At 47.8% G+C, this 20,455-nt stretch overlaps 1 protein-coding gene across 2 annotated transcripts in view; it reads right to left on the reverse strand.

Moving 5' to 3' along the window:
• LOC135899445 (uncharacterized) overlaps nt 1–20,455 on the reverse strand; it is a 359,804-nt gene that overhangs the window by 171,877 nt on the left and 167,472 nt on the right. For both annotated transcript variants that reach the window (XM_065428696.2, XM_065428694.2), the window contains exon 2: nt 20,054–20,198. The gene's annotated coding sequence lies outside the window, so the exon portion shown is untranslated. The remainder of the gene's footprint in view (nt 1–20,053; nt 20,199–20,455) is intronic.

Here is a 20,455-nt window from a genome sequence, read left to right on the forward strand (position 1 = left end):
ATCAACACACCATCAGACAAGTTGACAAAGCACGTGGCGAGGTCCGATGAGACGAAGCGTTGTGGTGGTTCATTTGCGCCGTTCTGTCACAGAACACAATATCAATATTTTTTTTTTTTTCAGCAGTGCCAGAGCATCCATGTCGAGACACTAAAGCCAGCAAATGTAACTAGGTTCTCATTTATTTTTCAACCTTTGCTTTTATTCGCGAGGACACATTGGGCATCTTTTTTTTTTTCGCTAACCGTGGGCAGTAGTAACCAGCCAGTGTGCATGTGTTTTTCTGGTATTGCCCCGACCACCGCGCGGATCACTTCGATGCGCATTAGTTTTTCTCTAGCCGAGCGTATTTTTGTCTGGCAGAGTTTTGGACGCATTCTTGCTAGCAGACGACAAAAAGAAACAATGCAATGTCACTCACCGCCATCGCTGCGAGGACTCGACGGATTGCAGCGCGTTCGCTTGAGCGCAACCTCTCCGGAACATTTGGTCTCGCCAGTGTAGGATACCGAGCAGTATTCGTATGGCTCTCTGTGGACCAAGCGCCTAACGTTTTCTTCAATATTCATTCGGTAACCACAATAGGTACCCAAAGCAGTCATTCAATTATGGCCAACATGCTTTCCTTGCGTTTTTTTTTTCATTTCCGTGCCCTCGCGCCACAAAAGAAAAAGGCATTGTTGTGGCACAGCCAATTGTAGCATGGTGAAAGTTAGATTTTGTTACTTCTTCTTTTACGGCAAGTAACGGGTACGAGACGCCTCAGTTGCCGGATATCCTTATTACGTTATTGCGACAGCAATTATATGGGCATTCCAGGTGCCTTCCGGCCCACCGTGCGCGGAATACTGTATGTGCGAGTGAAAGCGTAGTGGGGGTGGGGGGCATGGGTGAGCCGACGATGTTGGCTCAGTCTTGTGTGCACAAGGGAGAAAAGCGGGGAGGAAGCGCGCCTCCTCCTGTCACGCGCGATACATCAGGGGGAGTGGTGGCAGGGGAAGGGGCTGTGATCTGTGAATCTATGGTTGCGCAACATGTTTATTTGCCTTGTTTGATGCATTATATACAGTGACCTTTTCTTAGATAAATAGATTTATTGGAGACTTATACGTGTATTTAAATATCTTGTCGCGAGATTTTGTGCATACGTGCAGTGAACCTTCCTACCAGTCACACTCCGTTGCCCTTTATCAACCTGTATCTTCGCTCTTGTATAGCCCATTGTATCTGAGTGAAAGTGAGCCAGCCCACACCGCGCAATAATGGTTCGGCTCATTATGTGCGAAGCATGCGCGTAGCATAGAGGCATCTCTCATTTACAATACTTACACGCAGGTCTGAGGATAAAGTTTCTTTAATGGTCTTAATGGTCTTTAATGGTCATCTTAATGGGTTGAAAATGGTTCAGTGACATAATGGACACTCCAAAAGTTGAACAGCGTGGTGTCGTGATGTGTTTGATAGCTGAAGGTGTTTCGCAAAAAGAAATTAGTGGCCGCATGTCTGCCGTGTAGGTTGAACATTTCATTTCATTGGGCACGGGGGAGCGCCGGAACAAACAGTTCTAATAAGGACGTGAAATTTGCAAATACGATCTAAGACCGAGCCAAAACCACCGTGCAGTCAACCCAACACAACTGCAAAGGTTGATGAGCTGATTAGACAAGAACGGAGGATAAACATCGATGAACTGGCAGGGTGTGTGAACATCAATCACAGTTCGGCCCACACCATAATACAAGTAACATCTCGGTTATCGGCTCTTGTGTGCGCAATGGATGCCCAGGATTTTGAACCACCGCCAGAAGACAGAGAGGTTCCGCGCTGCCTTGACTCATGTAATCCGGTATCACAATGAGGGCGACGACATTTTGTCTCCAATTGTGACCGGGCACGAATCATGGTGCCGCTACAACGAGCCTGAAACACGATCACAAAGCTTACAGTGGAAACATTTGAATTTACCACCCCAAGGAAAGCAAAGGCTGTCATTTCTGCAAGGAAAGCAAAAAGGCGGTCATTTCTGCCGGAAAGGTGCTGTCAACTAGTTTTTTTGGTCGTCAGGGGCCATTATTGATCGATTTGCTAAATTTCGAGAGGCGATCAATCGTTTCTGATGTCGGAACGGCTGCGCGTCGCAATCAAGAACAAAGAACGTGGAAAATTGAGGAGTGGGGTCATCTTGCTCCATGACAATGCCCATCCCCACGTCGCTGATGTGGTTAATACAAAGCTGGCAAAGTTCACGTGCGAAACGCTGCAACATCCGGCATACATACCAGACTTGTCGCCTTGCAACTTCCACATTTTGGAGCATTTGAAGAAATAGCTCAAGGGAATCATATTCCTGTCGGACAATGATGTGAAAGAGTCCGTTACAGAATTTTCGCAGCAGCAACGGGGATCACGGGACTCGTTAGTCAGTTAGGCAATTGTCTAAATACCCATGGAGACTGCTTTTAAATAAAGCACGTCATTTGACGTATATTCTCATTGGCTCACTTTCATTTCACTCGCCGTCGTATATGTTGCAGAATTCCTGCTTTCCATATGGCCTCTCTATTACGAGTATAGTTTCAGTGCGATCACTCACAATATATACGACCGGTGACAGCTACTTTTGCGCAATACATTGGAGCAAAGGACAGCGTCATTGAGATCTTTCGCTGGCCGTTGTATATGTATAAAAATGTTAGCAAGGTTCTTGAATGACAACCTTTCATTAAAAAATGCGTCTTCAACGTGCCAATTTCATAGATTTTACATTTCTCTTTTTTTTTCTTTAGCGTGCGAAAACCACTTTCTGATTATGAGGCACGCCGAAGTAGAGGTCGCCGGAAATTTGGACCACCTGGGGTTCTTTAACGTGCACCTAATTCTAAGTACACGGGTGGGTTCGTATTTCACCCCCATCGAAATGCGGCCGCCGTAGCCGGGATTCGATCCTGCCACCTCCATGCTTAGCAGCGCAACACCATAACCACTAAGCAACCACGGCGGTTACATGTTTCATATCAGCGGCATACACTGCTTTGCTGGTTTCGAACTGATATGGTTGTAAAGTTCGTGTGGTATTTGCTTTACATATTAAACAGACAAAAAGCCTGGAACCGTGATATCAGTTATTTCGCGCACAATTTTTGGAATATACAAGTATATTCTTTTAGGAGAAAATACAGGTTCTCCATGTCTTGACAGTGCGTAGCGTTCAAGAATTCGTTTGCCGCATCTTTGGCAATGGTAGCCCAATTATTCACGTAATTGATTCCTCGACACATTCTATAAGGAGGAGGCCGGGCTGGCTTGGGAGATGCCCGCGCCGCGCACAGTATTTGGTTTAGATGCTCGCAGCAGTATATGCTGTCCGTTGACTGTGTTCTTTCACCAAGTGGATGAGGGTCCCTTTAATAGGAGAATGCAGAGGGCGCGCGCTGCACCGCGGAAAAAGAATACAAAAGTGCTGAACTCCCTTAATTAGCGCAGAAAGTGCAGCCCAATAGAAAACACCTAATTTATCATGTTTTCTTGCAACATTGTGAAGGGGTTTACTACTGAGTCATTTGTCGGGGAACGCTCAATAAAGACCTACCGCTACATTCACTGAGGATTTGAGCCAGTGTTCACAAAGACCTCTTGGGCTAGAATATTTCTTAAGAGAAAGCTCGAGCCAATCCTGATGCTGGATATGTTAGCGAAGTCAGCCGGTCGGTGGAAAAGAGCACTTAGAAGGACAAGCGTTGTGATTTCGGTTCCAGGTTTCTAGCAGCTGGAAACGAAGACCGAGCTGCCTTTCGACTTAATAGTGCTTCCTGGCCTCCACTATTTATTACGGGTGCGACTGGCCTGATTTCACTGCAACCTCGAAAGGCATTCTGCAAGCCTGTTGTTTAACGGAAGCGTCACATCATCCGGTGCATTGAAGTGCTCAAAGCATTAGAATGTGTTCATGACTGGTAGCCCAGGGTGACACTCATTGTAGACCTAAAAGGATGCTAAAATGAAAAGGCCAGCCTTGGGGTGGCCGACTACTTTTATTCGGTTTTCGTTCTTTGTTTTCAATTAAGAGTAAGTGCGCGCCACTGATGCTTCTAACGTGTTAAAAGCGTATTGGCAAGCTGCGTTTTGTTCTTCATTTGGTGCGTTTAATGAAGGTCTCAACACTCTAAGCCCCACAAAATTCTCGCTAGACGAGTGCCCTAACTAAAGTGATAGATTAGCTTTCTTACAGCTAGCTTCAGTTTCCTGTCTACTGCGTGACGACTTCATAAAACAGAAGGTGACCACGGGAGAGCGAGGCATCGCCCAATTTTGACATTTGCTCCAATTCGCTCGGTCACCCTCTATGATGCTATGCCCTCACACCGGCCATCAGCATTGGAGGCGACCCAGCAAGCTGCAGCATGTGTCGAAACCTCTTTATGTGCTGCTCCTGGGTGACTATCTTATTAGTCATGACATCATGAAACAGTAGAAACGAAACCGAAACACTACCTGTAAAAACTAAGTAATATGTTAAATTATTTAGCGTGCTTTCACGCTTTCCAATATTTGTTTTTTTTTTTTGGGGGGGGGGGGTAGAGGTGTACGACCTTCATTTAACACACAAACAAATGAAGGCTCGGTAATATGTTGCCAATATACTGCTTCGAAAAGCTAGAATAAATATAAAAGATGTTGAGCCATGTCCAGGGCAAGGACGTAGCTTACGCGAAACGGAAGTCGGGCGGAAACCTTCAGGAAAACCGCTTCATCGATAAAAAAAACACCATTTCGGGTGGAAGACAGCATTGAAAGCAATAGAAAGGTTTATCGTTACACTCGACCTCCTCATACGGTGCTTTAATAATGCGCGGAAGCGACACGGCGCGAGGCAGCGTGCGAGACAACTGTCTCTGCCGAACAGCGTCACGGTTGTAAGCCTGCTGGCGCAGTGATGAACGCTGGCCGTGGCCGAAAAACCATCGGCATTCGTCGGCACCCAATGAAAGGACTTCAGGTGAGCGCGTCCACGATGGCGTGGTTAGCACACAACGCCTCAGGAGTGACGCCAATGCGTGTGTGCACAGCGCCCATGCCCGCAGCGGAAGCCAGAACGCTGTCCGGGCGGCGATGATTGAGCCACGTCCATGGATAGCAGGACAGCACGACGGCGCTGACGACAGTGCCATTGGCCGCGGCGCGAATGCGCCTCGAGAGCCCACGTAATTGCTGTCGTAAAAAACAAGTAATCCTGATCTAGCGCACATGGTGGAATACATTTTTGCGAAACTTTACCGAAGCAGTTAGTTAAATGCTGTGAAGGTAAATGCGATGTAAACAATTGTCTTTATTTTCATGATATACATCGTGTAACCTCTTGGAATGTTTATGCACTACACCGTTTGCAAGATATGTCGAAAAGCAAACATCAAATCAGGCACACCTTCTTCTAGCATTTTCCCATCCACCCCATTCGCTACGAGGTGGCGTGTAGGCGAATGTACGCCGGCTAAGCATTCTGCCTTTAAATAATTTTTTTTCTTTGTCTCTCTCTCTCTCTCTAAATCACGCGGTGTGAGGTGGCGAAAGCGAATTCACTGTCGCCTACACAGCGATGTCACCAGGACGAAGGCCCTGTATGATGCCTGTCGAGTAAGGAACTTCAAGAAAGGATTTGAGGATTTCAAGACACAAGTGAGACAGGAGCTTTGCGCTATGAAAGATAACCTCCAAGGTGACTTGAGAAAGGAAATAAGGGAAATCAAGAACAGCCTGGACATTCTTTATTGAAGGCTACGAGTCAATTAACCGGCCAGGTGCCCGAGTGGAAAAAAAAAACCAAGGACTCAAAGAGAAAGTTCAAAACTTGCAGGAGGAGCATTGTGCTTTCCGTGCCCTAGTCAGGGAACAGGAGGCCGGACTCACACAAAATAACGTTATTCTAGATGCTGCAACAATAACCTGATAGGGTACCGTAAGCGTCTAATTAGAATATTCTTACGTAGGAAGACGCAGACGAAAAGATGTATACAAGAATATTTACAAGGGAATACGCCGCATTCAATTGGCCATGAGGCAAGAGCCTGCGCTAGCCTCTAGTCGTCGTCGTCGTCTTCACCCTGCTCGCCTCTTTGTCATCGCAAATACTGTTCCGTAGCACTACCCCCGGCGGCAAAAGCGCCGTCCCGGAGCGACTACGGTTGGACTCGGAAGCATTGTAGTAGGCCTTGAGCCTGCTGACGTGCACGACATCACTAGATGCCAGAGTAGAGGACGAGGTTGAACACACAGGAGCAATTTCGTACGTCACAGGCGTCACCTGGCGTAGCACGCGGTATGGCCCCCTGTATCCCGAAAGGAGCTTTCTCTAAATGTCCGACTTGACAAGAGGGCGACACAGGAGCACGAGCGCACCAGGCGAAAACTGTACGTCACGGTGGCGGCCTTTGTACTGACGCTGCTGAGTGGTTTGCGAGGCCGTCAGTCGAGCACGGGCAAGCTGGCGTGCATGATCGGCGAGGGCAATGACGTCGCGCGCATACCTGCTTGTTGAGATCGCAGCAGGAGGAAGTGCCGTGTCAAGGGGCAAGGTTGGTTCGCAACCGTACAGTAAATAAAATGGAGAAAATGCAGCGGTGTGGTGCCGGGAATAATTGTATGCAAATGTAACATAAGGAAGGGCAATGTCCCAGTCGTGGTGGTCCTTGGAAACGTACTTGGACAGCATATCGGTAAGAGCACTGTTTAACGGCTCCGTCAGGCCATTGATTTGAGGATGGTATGAGGTAGTCAGCTTGTGTTGAGTGGAGCAGGAACGCACAATGTCGGCGATAACTTTTGAGAGGAAGTTACAACCACGGTCAGTAAGCAGCTGTCACGGGGCACAATAAAGTAAGGTAATGTCACACAAGAGAAAGTCCGCGACGTCAGTGGCGCAACTGGTAGAGAGAGCATGCATGATAACGCATCGGGTGGTGTAATCAGTTGTGACGGCTACCCATTTGTTTCCAGAGGATGACGTGGGAAAGGGACCAAGGAGGTTTAATACAACACTAAAGAACGGTTCCACAGGGATGGTGATCGGCTGGAGATGACCGGCAGGTAGCACCAGAGGTGTTTTCCGACGTTGGCAGGGATCACAGGCAGCAACATAGCGTCGGACGGAGCGAGCGAGACCAGGCCAATAGAAGCGGCGGCGGACGCGGTCGTACGTGCGGGTTACCCCAAGATGCGCAGTGGGTGCATCATGCATCTCAAAAAGCACAGTCTGTCATAGATGTTTTCGCACGACAAGAAGAAGATCAGAGCCGTCAGGAAGTAACTTCCTTCTCTACAGAAAGCGGCCCTAAAGGACATATCGGCAAACGGATGCGTCGGTAGGTGTAGAGCGCAGACGCTCGATGAATGCTCGCAGCGATAGGTCTCGGTACTGTTCATCGGCGATGCTAGTGAAGGCAGACAGAGAGAAAATGCCGTTGGCGGTACTACTATCCGCGTCGTCAGGCTCGTCTACCGGGTAGCGAGGCAGGCAGTCAGCGTCCTTGTGTGGTCGGCCAGATTTGTAGGTGACAGTATACGAATATTCTTGGAGGCGTAAGGTCCAGCGACCAACTCTTCCTGCAGGATCTTTCAGTGAGCATAACCAGCCAAGCGCGTGACAACGGAAAAGGGTCGGCCACATAAGTATGGGTAGAATTTCGCAACCGCCCAAAGTAGGGCCAGACACTCACGCTCAGTGATGGAATAGTTGCGCTCCGAGGGAGAGAGAAGCCTGCTGGCGTAAGCGATAATGCGGTGGTTGCCACGCTGGCATTGGGCCAGTACTGCGCCAATTTCGTGGCCACTGGTATCAGTACGGACTTCGGTAGGTGCAGAAGGATCGAAATGGGCCAGAACGGGAGGCGTTGTCAGAAGGTCGATTAGCTGCGAGAATGCAGGGGCCTCGATATCGCCCCACTGGAAAGGGGCATCATTATTCAAAAGCTCGGTTAGTGGTCGTGCTATGGCCACAAAAGTTTTCGCGAAACGGCGGAAGTACGAACAAAGGCCGATGAAGCTGCGCACATTCTTGACACACTTCGGAAAAAGGAAGTGCGCAACTGCATGGATTTTGCCTGGGTACGGTTGCACTCCGTTCGCGTCAACGAGATGTCCAAGGACGGTTATCTGGCGACGGCCGAATTGGCTCTTCGATGCGTCGAGTTGCAGACCGGCTCGACAAAGAGGTGCTCCAGGTGCGTAGCGAACGTTGGGGAGAACACTATAACGTCGTCCAAGTAGCACAGGCACGTGGACCATTTTAAGCCGTGAAGAAAGGAGTCCATCATGCGTTCAAAAGCGGCAGGGGCGTTACATAGACCGAACGGCATCACTTTGAATTGATAAAAACCGTCGGGTGTGAGAAAAGCCGTTTTCTCACGGTCGAGATCGTCCACGGCAATCTGCCAGTAGCCGTAGCGAAGGTCAATAAAGGAAAAGTAGGGAGCATTGTGGAGACAGTCAAGGGCGTCATCAATCCGAGATAGTGGATACACGTTCTTTTTGTTAACTCTGTTAAGGGGCCAATAATCCACGCAAAAGCGCCATGAGCCATCCTTCCTTTTTACCACTACAACAGGTGACGCCCATGGACTGCATGACGGTTCAATAATGTTCTTGGCAAGCATTTTGCGAACTTTTGCGTGAATAACTTGACGCTAAGCCGGTGACACTCGATACGGGCGGCGATGAATAGGAAGGGCATCGCCGGTATTAATGCGATCTTTAACAGCTGTAGTTTGGGCCAAAGAACGATCGTTAAAGTCAAAAATATCGTGGCAGAAAACAGAACGCGGTAGAGCTCACGAGCGTGCTCGGACGGCAAGTCGGGCGCAATCATTTTCTGTAAGACGGCGATGGTACACGTTGCCGACTGCGATGGTAGAGGAGCATCGGCTGAATTGTCGTCTACTGCAATAAATGCTACTGAGTGATCCTTGAATGAGCAAAGCTGGGCCAGCGACATCCCACGTGGCAGCACTTGTGTCGTCAAGCTAAAATTGACCACTGGTAGGCAGACGCGATTCGCCGTAATAGATAAAAATGTATGAGGTACTGTGATCCCGTGTGTAAGTAGGACGTCTTGCATAGGAGCCGCGATGTAGTGACCGTCATGCACTGGTGGAAATGACACTAAATCAACGTAAGTCATTGCCGTATGTGGCAAGCGAACGAAGTCGACGAAGCTGAGGCGACTGTGTTGTGGTTCAGCGGGATACAGAATGAGCAGGTCAAGGCGGAGAGTACTGGCGGAACAATGGATGAGAGCAGAGTGTGCAGAGAGGAAGTCTAAGGTGAAGATGATGTTGTGGGGATAGTGGGCGATGACTGTAAATTGCACGATAGTGGAGCGATCAGCGAAGCAGACGCAGGCGGCAAACACACCACTTACGAGGGCTGTTCCGCCATCGGCGACATGGACAACAGGCGTCGTGTCGGGCGCAATTATTTTCTTCAGGCGGTTGCGAAGGCCAGCGCTCATTACCGACAAATGCGCCCCAGTGTCTACAAGAGCCGATACAGAAACACCGTCGACTTGCACATCAATAAGGTTCAGATGAGTGGGCAACGTCAGTAGAGGATTTGGCGGCGTAGGGAGCAATGCAGCGTCACCTCGAGGCGCTGCATCATCTAGTTTTCCGGCTGGGAGCGGCGTCAGAAAGGAGTCGGCGAAAGGGAGCGACGGGGCTGGGGACAGCGACATGGTCGTCGTTGCGGCGAAGGCGAACGAGAATAGGGGCGGTTCGGCGCAGGAGAATCAGCGGTGGCATTAACGGAGCGTGCACACAGGGACGACAAGGGCCACCTGGGGGCGTGAGTAGGCAGTATAGGTAGACCGGGTTGGGGAACTCCAGCGACTACGACACTGCCGAGAAATTTTCTCGATTCGACGGCCGTGAAAACAAATGGGCTTGTCATGAGCAGTGCGCCATTCAGATGGGTTGCGCAAACGTGGGGGGTAATGAGATGCGGGACGGGGCGGAATCGATAAAGCCGAGTGGTTATCAGGGCGATAGGCCGAGCAGATGGTTTGAAGACCCATGTTTGCGAATACCTGGCGGACAATTGCCTGGATCAGGGAAACCCTGACTGCAGGTGCGTTGGAGGGGCTGGAGTCGAAAGCAGCCGGATAGGGGGCCTCGATCTCACGCCGGACGATCCGGGTAACATCGCTAGTGCTGGCGGGACGAGGAGCGTCGGCACAGGAATATGTCGCTTGGGTTTTGGGCAGATGGGCAAACTGATGGTCAATACGTCGGCGTTTAGCGAGTTCCAGACGGCGGCACACTTTGATAACTGCATCCACCGTCGCTACGTTGTTGAAAACGAGCAAGTTGAAGGCGGCATCGGCAGTGCCTTTGAGGATGTGGGAGACTTTGTCGGACTCAGTTATGTGTGCGTCAACTTTGCGGCACAAAGCCAAGGCGTCCTGAATGTACGTGACGTAGGGCTCCGTTGACGTCTGCACGCAGCCGGATAACGCCTTTTCCTGGGCAAGTTGGTGACCGTATGGGTTTCCGAACAATTCTCGGAGCTTTTGCTTAAGAGAATCCCAACTGGTGAGCTTATCTTCGTGCGTCCGAAACCAAACTCGAGGTGTGCCACCGAGGTAAAACACTAGGTTGGCGAGCATAATAGTAGGGTCCCACCGGTTATTGCGGCTGACGTGTTCGTGCAGGCTCATCCAGTCATCGACGTCTTCCCCATCTTTGCCCGAGAATACGCCTGGATCACGGGAAGCGGGGAGAATGATGTAGGTCATCGAAGTGACAGCACTTGTCGGAGGCGGCTGAGGCGAGTTGTCATCCCCGGGAGCCATGAAGGAAGGCTCGGTGTACCGTCCACTGTGAATCTCCATGGCGAGGTACAGGGAACGTCCACCTCCACCAGATATGTTACCTAGGAAGACGCAGACGAAAGGCTATATACAAGTATATTTACAAGGAAATACGCCGCACTTTTCCAAGAGGCAACAGCCAGCGCTAGCCTCCAATCGTCGTCGTCCTCTTCTCCCTGCTCACCCCTTCGTCATTGTAAACACTCTTCCGTAGCAATTTATTGGAGTTCAAAAAAAAAAAATTGGGCAGGCAGTAGTTCATGCCTCTTGAAAACCGCGACATTAAACTTGTCACAGAGTTGAAACAGCAGGTAATGCTACGGCTCCCAATATTGTTGTTCAGTTCGCACGCAGAGCTGAGCGCGACTGTTTCCTAGAACATGCAAGGAAACAGCCGCTGTCATCGGCAATCTTGGCTTGCCATGAAGCGAACTTTTGGGGCCGCAAGCGCGAAAAGGAAAGCCTGTAATCGGAACTACACCTGGATAAAAATACAAGAACATATGTTCGCAATTCGGAAGGGATTGCCCGCTTGTTTACATAAATGGTCTCCTTAACGTAGCTAGCACCGTATGCCTAGCCTCATTAAATCTCACGCAGATATTGTGGCGGTATGCTCTTGTTATCGGCTATATGCCACATAGAATTAACAACCTTCTCAAAACTAGAAAGCCCTTGCTGTCATTTTTCGACTTGAATGCGTCTAGAAGGTTTTATTCATTCGATAGATATACACAGCATAGTTGAACATTTCATCTCAGCCTTAGCATTACTGCTAGACATGCGCTCTTGCAGAGTTTATAGATTGATAAAACATGCGACATGCGAAGCTGATAAGCTTCGGCACGCCGTTCACGGCAGTAATGCTTACAGAAACCTGTTATAGCAATGCCACAGAAAAGTTTGACCCGCCGGACTATCAGTGTTTTTTACCGAAATCGACGTGATAAGCGCGGTGGCGGTGGCGCTATTTTTATCGGAGAAGTCATTTGCAAGGCAGCCGAGCAATTTTCTTCTGATTAAGAATTACTGACTTTACGCAGTTCGTAAGTTTCCTTTCCGGTGACCTACGTAATGTTCTGTTTTTTACTGAGAACACTTTAGATACGTAGTGGAAGAACAATTATAGTATATTTCATGGCGGCCATATCTAAATAGACTCGCTTGCGCGTACTCCTTCCAGGAATACACTTCAGGACCTATATACAGGAAACTATTTTAGTATTGTAATTACCGAACCGACGCGAGTAAAGCAGGAAAATGTTTCTCTAATATTTGTGTTTCCGACAAAGCTGAGCCAGATACAATAAACGCAGACGTGATCTACACTGATATTACTGATCACCTTTCGTGTCAACCAGTGCAAGCGGAACCTCTTTCCCTCTCATTATGCACAATCAGTAACACCGCGAGATTTAGAAGCATTTCGCAGCTCCTATAGTCAGCAAATGTGTACCGCTGTTCTCAATTTCTATGTTGGTGACAATGCTTATTGTGCCTTCTTTACAAAATTCAAAGAACTCTATCATCAAAGTCTTCTTTTGAAAAAAAGTGAGAGCGTCTTACAAGGCTCGTCAACCTTGGATCACTCGTGATCTGTGAAAAGTATCAATCAAAAGATTGCTCTGTATTCACAGTTTGTGAAACTAAATACCAAAAAAAATATTTTGAAGAATTCAAAACATGAAGGAGTCAACTGACACATAATTTAGGAATGGCTAAAAATGCTTATCTGTATCAAAAAATTTTAAGTACCAGCAAATGCGTGATCGGATGCGGTTTAGCGAAACTTTAACGACTTGCTGCACCCTAGGACAACTTGCGTCATTCCTGGTAATTTCCATGTGATAGTAATTGGCTCTATGGCTCAACTCTGGCAGGTGCTTTCAGTGATTTCTTTAGACACCAACAACATGCCCTTAATGTTTGCCACAACATAAAATGTGACTTGTCACTTGCGGGAAACATGAGCGCACTTTCACCTTATTCTCACTCTTACCGACTGCGCTGAAGCTTAATCTTGTATCAATTTAATACATACCACTAAGTCCCAAGGTGCAGATGTAATTCAGATGGGACCGCTAAATCATGTCATTGGCCTTATATGTCCAGTATTTGATCATATTTATAATCTTTTTCTCATTCGGTCGATTTCCTAAATCAATGCAAGTAGCTAGAGTAAATCCAGTCTTTAAGGAATGGGATAAAAATGTACTTGGGAATCACCGCCAGATTTCAATTCTTTCCGGTATTCATGGATTCAAAGTATTCATGGATTCGCACCAACTAGCCCGCCAACGCATTGTGTCGTTTACATTCTCGTTGCTGTTTCCTCCGGCACTCCTAGCACGCATGTTGTTCTTCGGGTGTACGAACTATACGTGTCCGCTCCATTGATAACGCAGCTGTTCTTTAGCACCGATACCTCCCCTGCTTATAACTGCGGTAACCTTGACGTCACGCTATTGTTCACGGCGATCGTTCTAATGTGTTCCGCATATTGATATCTGCGCCGCCACACTGCACCTGTATGGGTTTGTTAGAAATTCCTGAGTCTGTTTCTGTTGCCGGACGCCGAAAAGTTTACCGAAAGGTAGTCATATACAGCTTTCACTGTAAAAGTGAGGATGCAAAAGAGGTCCCATCTTTAAATAGCTTTGATAGAACAAAAGCACCAGTCCAATGAGCACCTTGGAATCCAAACTTGCTGTGCCCCTGAGTCTGCAGCACCCGCCAGCTTCTACATTGAGCATGCCCTGGGACGATAACAATCCACGAAAATGTACTCAGGAATGTGAATTCAGAAACTGACCAACCTGACGACTATGAGCGGTGGCGCATGGAAACAGATTTCACAAGACGCTGTTGCAGTACCTGAGACAAGCCGGCCTTAATGCTTGCACATAACTTTATTCATACATTATACCGCACAGCAACGAAGGTGAATAAAAAAGGACTCCTGTTCAGTCATCTTTGGTGGAATTACTCTGCATGACCTCGCACGTTCTTTTTGTTCCGTACGAGAAGCTGTAGCCTCAAATTTTTTAACGTGCATGGGGAAATTGTTCACTCCTCCCATCTACCGGAACATTTGTGCGATGATAATGTAGCACTGACAGCAGCCTAGATTTAGATGAAAAGCCATTTGATATTTTTCCGAGGCTTGGTTCTTCGATGGCGCATATCTACAAGTTAGGGAACCTGGTACTCTGTGCGTAAGTCGTGGTGCAAATATCTGTACGCGTTATGTAGTGTCTGTAAGGAGTGTCTTTTTGATTTGTGTGTGAGAATCTTGTGCTAAATAACTATATGCATAGGGTATGATAAATTAGGTGAAGTTAGTAATTGGTATAGTTATGTGGGGTTAGTGCATATGGGCATTTAAATGTATACGTATGATTAGGTATAGCATAGATTGCTGATAGAAATGAACACGGCCCTACCAGGGATCTATTTTTTGTGCGTGTGATTGGAAGTAAGACCCCTAAATGCTACAAAATGATTTCTCTCAATGATAATGTTTATTACCGAAAGAAAGAGTATCGGTAACTAAAACATCTTTTTTTAATGTGAGTGTAAGAAGCAGTCAATAAGTACACGCGCAGTTTAGATTGTTTCCCTAGCCGCATGTTTTGAAATGATTTCGCGCGAAGGGAGGTGTCTGATCAATGTTCCTTACGCCTACACAAACATTTACGCATTTCTTCAGCTAAAACTTTATTTCCTCTAGATAAGTTGTTCCTGTCACCGCAATTTAATTGTAATGCGCGCTCCTGTGTGCTTACTGGGTGATGCAGTCAAGTACAGAACACACTGACGTACAACTATGGCTATAGCTGTACAGTACCCAGAGGACTCGGGAGTACTCTATTCGAAACAATAATGAACAGGATACAGAAACTCCTACTATAACTAGAGATGAGGTCAGAAGGGCCTTGCAAGGCATGAAATGGGGAGAAGCACCTTAACAAAACCATCCGACATACCCTATACGCTCAGAAATTGAAGCACTTGGCTGACTCCCTTTTCAAGAACATGTCATGGAACAAACAGGTTACAATCGCGCATAGCTACCCTTTTAGGTGACCTGGAAAAAAGACAATATCGACATAGATAACTTAACCCGCAAAAAAATGGAAAACTTTTCTACTAAATCGCTGGTGCTCTTAAAAGATATAGACCGTTCGTTGACTGTATGATTAGACTACTACATCGAATTGGAATATTTATGTTGTACTTCTGTTCAATTTTCTTGTAGAAAGGTATCTAATTATTTTACGTCATGTGTTTAGCATTTTCTGTTTTCTGCTGTTCTGTGCGCTACTATTCATTATATATTTTTCAGTGACATACTATAACAGAGCAGTCGCTACAGATTTTTGAGTATTTTATATGATGTACTTTGTGTTTTTTTCCCATGCTTTTACATGACCATTAGAAATCTGTAAATATTTTTTTTACTCAAATGTATTTTCTGTCTCTTGTTTCTGCCAAGTGATGGGGCAAGCACCCAGTCAAGCTGCAGCTTAGCAGCTTTTTGTGCTTGTCCTAGCATTCTTCTGTTTGTACAAAAGAAATGCTGAAATAAATTGACTTTACTTGACTTGACTTGACTTGAATAACAGTCGATTTATTCAAAGATGGAGGAGACATAATGCTTAGAACACTGGCGGCTCTCTATACGAAGTGTCTATTGACTGCAAAGGTCCCAGAAAACTAGAAGAATACAAGCATTATACTACTCCACAAAAAAGGGAGACATTAAAGAATTGAAAAATTATAGGCCCAATAGCTTGCGTCCAGTGTTACATAAAATGTTCACCAAGATAATATTTTATAGAATAAGGACAAGACAGGTTTCAGGAAGGAATACTACACCTGCGAAACTCAAGATTTACTTTTAACTAATGACCTGTTCTCCTCTTTACTTTCGTTCTATCATAGACTGCATATTTCTCGACATACTTCTCGACTTCCAGAAAGTCTTTAATACAGGTGTGCATCGCCTTCTTCTAAAGCTCAGTACACTTACCATTGACCATCATCTGCTGAAATGTATCGAGTGTTTTTTAAGCAAGAGAACCCAATACGTAAGTGCCAGCAGTAATTACTCACACATCTATTCCCTTACTTCTGCCGTTCTGGGGCTACTATTACTTCGCATTGATAATTATGACTTACTGCATGCATTTCTCAACTAATAAATTATTATTGATGAGAAACTTGGAGACTGACAAAGAAGCTCGAAAACAGGTTAAGGACTGCGCAAAGAGCGATGGAACGAAGAACGCTAGGCGTAACGTTAAGAGACAGAAAGAGAGCAGTGCGGATGACAGTGCAAACGGGAATAGGTGATTTTGTAATTGACATTAAGAGAAAAAAATGAAGCTCGGGAGGTCATGTAATGCGCAAGTTAGGTAACCGGTGGACCATTAGGGATACAGAATGGGTGCCAAGACAAGGGAAACGCAGTAGAGAGGACGACGGGCGACTAGGTGGTGGCGATCAAATTAGGAAATTCGCAACCGCTAGTTGGAATGGGTTTGCGCATGACAGGGGTAATTGGTCGCAGGAAGAGGTCTTCGGCCATAAAAGATGATGATGATGATGATGATGATGATCTAACCCGCGTAACTGTGCAGCATTTTAATCAGACCTCGACAGTCCTCCTTTAGGGCGTAGTAACTGGTGTTAGTAAGTGCAGAATTATGAATATGTGTCGCAGAAGTGTTCGTAGCAATTCGTTTTCACACTTTCTTAATGGCTCCAAATTGACTCCAGTCCATAGCTACAAATGTCTTTACGTACACATTTGTAGGAACTTGAAGGGGCCCTGAACCACTTTTTATCGAAGTGGAGAAAGGCATCTGAAGTGAAAAGACTCTACTTTAGAAATACTTTACCGCAAAAGTACTTCAATACCTTCACCAGAGGTCGAGTTATTGGCAATCAAACACGACCTCCGCTGTGCTCCCGTTCTTCCTTCAATTACTTGTACTGGGAAGGCTACAGCGCAGTGGGGCGTGCCCACAACGGTCCGCCTTCTAATGTTCACCGGGGCGCGCAGTTCAAATTTGATTTTGGATGTTAACGCAGACGCCACGAGTTCCGTCTTAGGTGCCTACGACGCGCTAAACATAAGCCATACGCGGTTGTCCTCAGCGAACCGCAGTGCTCTTAGCCAGTGAACTGGTGGCGGCACCCCACGACGGCCAGGGTATCTGCGCCATGATTCCAACCTCAGCTTTAAGTCAGCTATCGTCCAATAGCAGCCGTCTTAGGGAATGAGGATCGTCCAATAGCAGCCGTCTTAGGGAATGAGGAAATACAGCAACTAGAAGAAAGTGAGGAACGGGCCTTCTGTTGATAAGAGAGCGTTTGAGAGAAAGGTGACTTCGTGATCCGCTTGCGAGCTCCACGCACCGCGTACGACAGCAAAACTAGACCCAGGTGCAGCGTACGCTAGCCGCTGACTATGTTTCACCAAGCCCGAGGGCTGGTTTGGAGCCTCTTTAACGTGGTATACGCATAGTAATTAAGTAAATAACACTGCAAGCCGCATGATTGGTTTCTTCAGCCGAAAGTTTTCTTCAGCTCTCGTCTCACTAAACCTAACTCTCTACAATACATTTATTAGGTGTAAGATAGATTACGCTCCATCATTCAGTGCTCATTTCTTTTCTTGAAGCCGTCCAGAACCATTCCGCTCGTTTTATAAAGTGTCCGCAATCAAGTCTTCCCTTAAATTTCCCTGGTCTCTCCTGCAGAAGGACGACTGCCCGTTGCTATGTTCTTTTCATAAAATATTTTTCGCTAACCGTGATCCCAAGAATGCTGTTTTTTCTTTGCCCTCCTACACCTGATGACGTGTCGATTATCGTTTTAAAGTTCAAGCGCCGAGCTGTCACACCTACTTGTACTTTCATTCATTTGTGCAAAAGACGCCACGAAAATAGAATCACTTCCCCTCCTCCGTCGCCAGCAATCCGGACCAATCTTCATTCAACGTTTACATTTGCAACAACGCAGCCATAAATAAATAAATACAGTAGCAATGATATATTACAAATAAGGTATATATACAGTACAAATAAAAAAGATCTTTGGGCACTTTGCTGAACTAAACTGCGATAGGCGAAAGCCTATCTAGGAGTGCCTCTGTGGCTGTCGTCTGAACTGTTCTGTGAACGGACGCCGCCGTGGCCGCGAGCATGGTATGCAATCACAGCCATATGGCTGCAAGGTTTGTCGCCAATGTCGCCGATAGCAGAGCTAACAGCAGTCCACCTTGCTGTGGACCTACCGGCAGAGGAGCTACCAACGACTCCGGAAGCTATCTTCTGCGACTCCAAGGCGGCACTGCTTTGCCTACAGATCCCTGACAAGGCTAGCCTTGGGGTTGCACTGCTCTCCTCAAGACTGGCGACCCATCAGGGTGCAGGATGCTCACTATCCCTGCACTGGCTACCGGCGCACGTAAGGATCCCGCGCAATGACGAGGCCGACACTCTCGCAAAGAGCGCCATCCACTCAAGCGTCCCCCTCAGCCCTTCTGTAACGGCCGCGGATTTCGCAAGACACAGGCTGCGCCGGCACATCATCGCCGGCCATCCGGATAAACGGGTATCACTGGGACGGCCTTCACGGCCTCTTCCACAGCACGGCCTCCCACGAATGGATACCTCGTTGCTTCTCCGACTGCGGGTTGGCTGCTACTGTACGGCAGCCCGCCGGCACCGCCTTGTGAAACCCACCTCTCTAGCCTGTACCTCCTGCGGTGACCCAGACTCTGGAGCACCTTCTGCTGGCCTGCCCTGCTCACCTGCAGCACCGGGGCCGACTTCTGTAGGAGTTCTCTCACCTGGGGCTCCCATGTTCACGAGAGGAAGACATCCTTTTCCCCAGTCGTAATCAGCTACCAGCCTTACTAAGTGTCGTCGAGTACCTCGACTCGTCGGGGCTCTCGGTGAGACTCTAGGAAATTTCTTCAAAGACCTAACGCCTAACGGCTATTCACCACCTCGGGCCTCCTGATCCACCTCAACTTCGCTTCTGCTGGGCCGCCTCCTATGGTCTATCACCCATCCACTCCTCCGGTCGAAGCCACTGGGCCTTCCCGGCCCGGCTGCTCCGCTGCTGCCATGGCAACTCTCTACCTTTCTCCCTCCTTCTATCTCCTTCACTCCCATATCCATCCACGTGCTGGCGCTGACCCACGCTCCCGCAAGGGTTGCAGAAGATAGTGCCAGCCTTTCCTCATTTCCCCACAAGAACCACTACTCTCTCTGGCATGGCGCCTCCTCTCCTTGCTCCCCTCGCTGGTGATCACCGCTTTCCTGCGTCCACCACTGACTGCGCCAGGACACTCGTAAGCAACTAAAGGCTTACGCCTTAAAATAAACATAGTCTCGACACTTTTTAAGGCTCTAAACGCAGTGACGTCATCATGCCTTCGTGAGAAGGCGCGACCTGGCGTCGGGATGAAATTTCCCATTCTTACAAGAACTGTCTATCAAAGAAACTCAAGTAGCTTTTTTCGGCTGTTGTCGAGATTTTACAGGTTCAGTCATGTTGGTTGCGCACGCGCTTGAAGCTTGAGTATGGACTGAACAGACGTTCGCCAGCAGTGGCGTCTCGAGAGCGTTTTCTTCGACGCTCTGATGTCCTTCGTGTCAACACATCTGGAGAAAGCCGATAAGGCTGCGCTGCCCGCGACACGCTTCCCTGCTCGGTCACCGCGCATCTTGTTCTCGGAGACAGAAGGCTCGCTTAGACAGTGCGAGATCTCTGCAAGGTACCCGTGGCTACGAAACCATAAGGCATAAACGAAAGCAATAAACTGTACCCGCTTCACCGTCACCTCAATGCCGTCTACAAAAATTAAGAAAAAGCTAACGACGACAATCAGAACTAATAACCCAAGCTTCAGCTCCGACGGCGTGATGGGCCCACACGGTTCATCACCCTATCTTCAACGGAACCGCACGTCCCAAACGATCGTATGTGGTCGCGCATTAGTTAAGCCCTTTGCAACTTCAAGCAGGTTCTCCATCCACCTGATTCAACTCTGCGCGCTAGTTCTTGACCCCGCATTCGCGCGTCTTGGAGCCTGCCAATTTCTTCCAGTACCACAAGCGATTGCGTCCACCGGACTGAAATTTGGTGATGAGAAGGGAACGCGCAAAACGGTTAGCTCACCAGTGCTCAGCCAGGCGGCTCGGAGTTGTGCGGCGCGCGTCGATCCAGGGCGTCAACGGTGACGCGAGTCCTCCTCCCCCGCCTCCTCCTCTTCCGTTTCTTCCTCGGCAGGCTGACGACGATTGCACCAGGCGCGGACTGCTTCCTGCACACAAAATACGCAGAAAAAAAAACACTAGTGAAGCACCAGAAAGTAACAAGCAAGCATATCGACCAAATGTTGAACACGTGACAGTGCGGTAAGGCGTGACAACAGACTCGACACAGTACGCTTTATAGGAGTTCAAACGTTGTCATGAAAGAAATCCGGCTATTGCTTGTGTTGGTTATTTCCAATCCTAATGTGGACCCTAACGTGAGCTCCAGCTTGACAGGCAACACTTATGCATTCAAATATTACCA

This window comes from Dermacentor albipictus, chromosome 6, assembly GCF_038994185.2.
Source record: "Dermacentor albipictus isolate Rhodes 1998 colony chromosome 6, USDA_Dalb.pri_finalv2, whole genome shotgun sequence".
NCBI lineage: Eukaryota > Metazoa > Arthropoda > Arachnida > Ixodida > Ixodidae > Dermacentor > Dermacentor albipictus.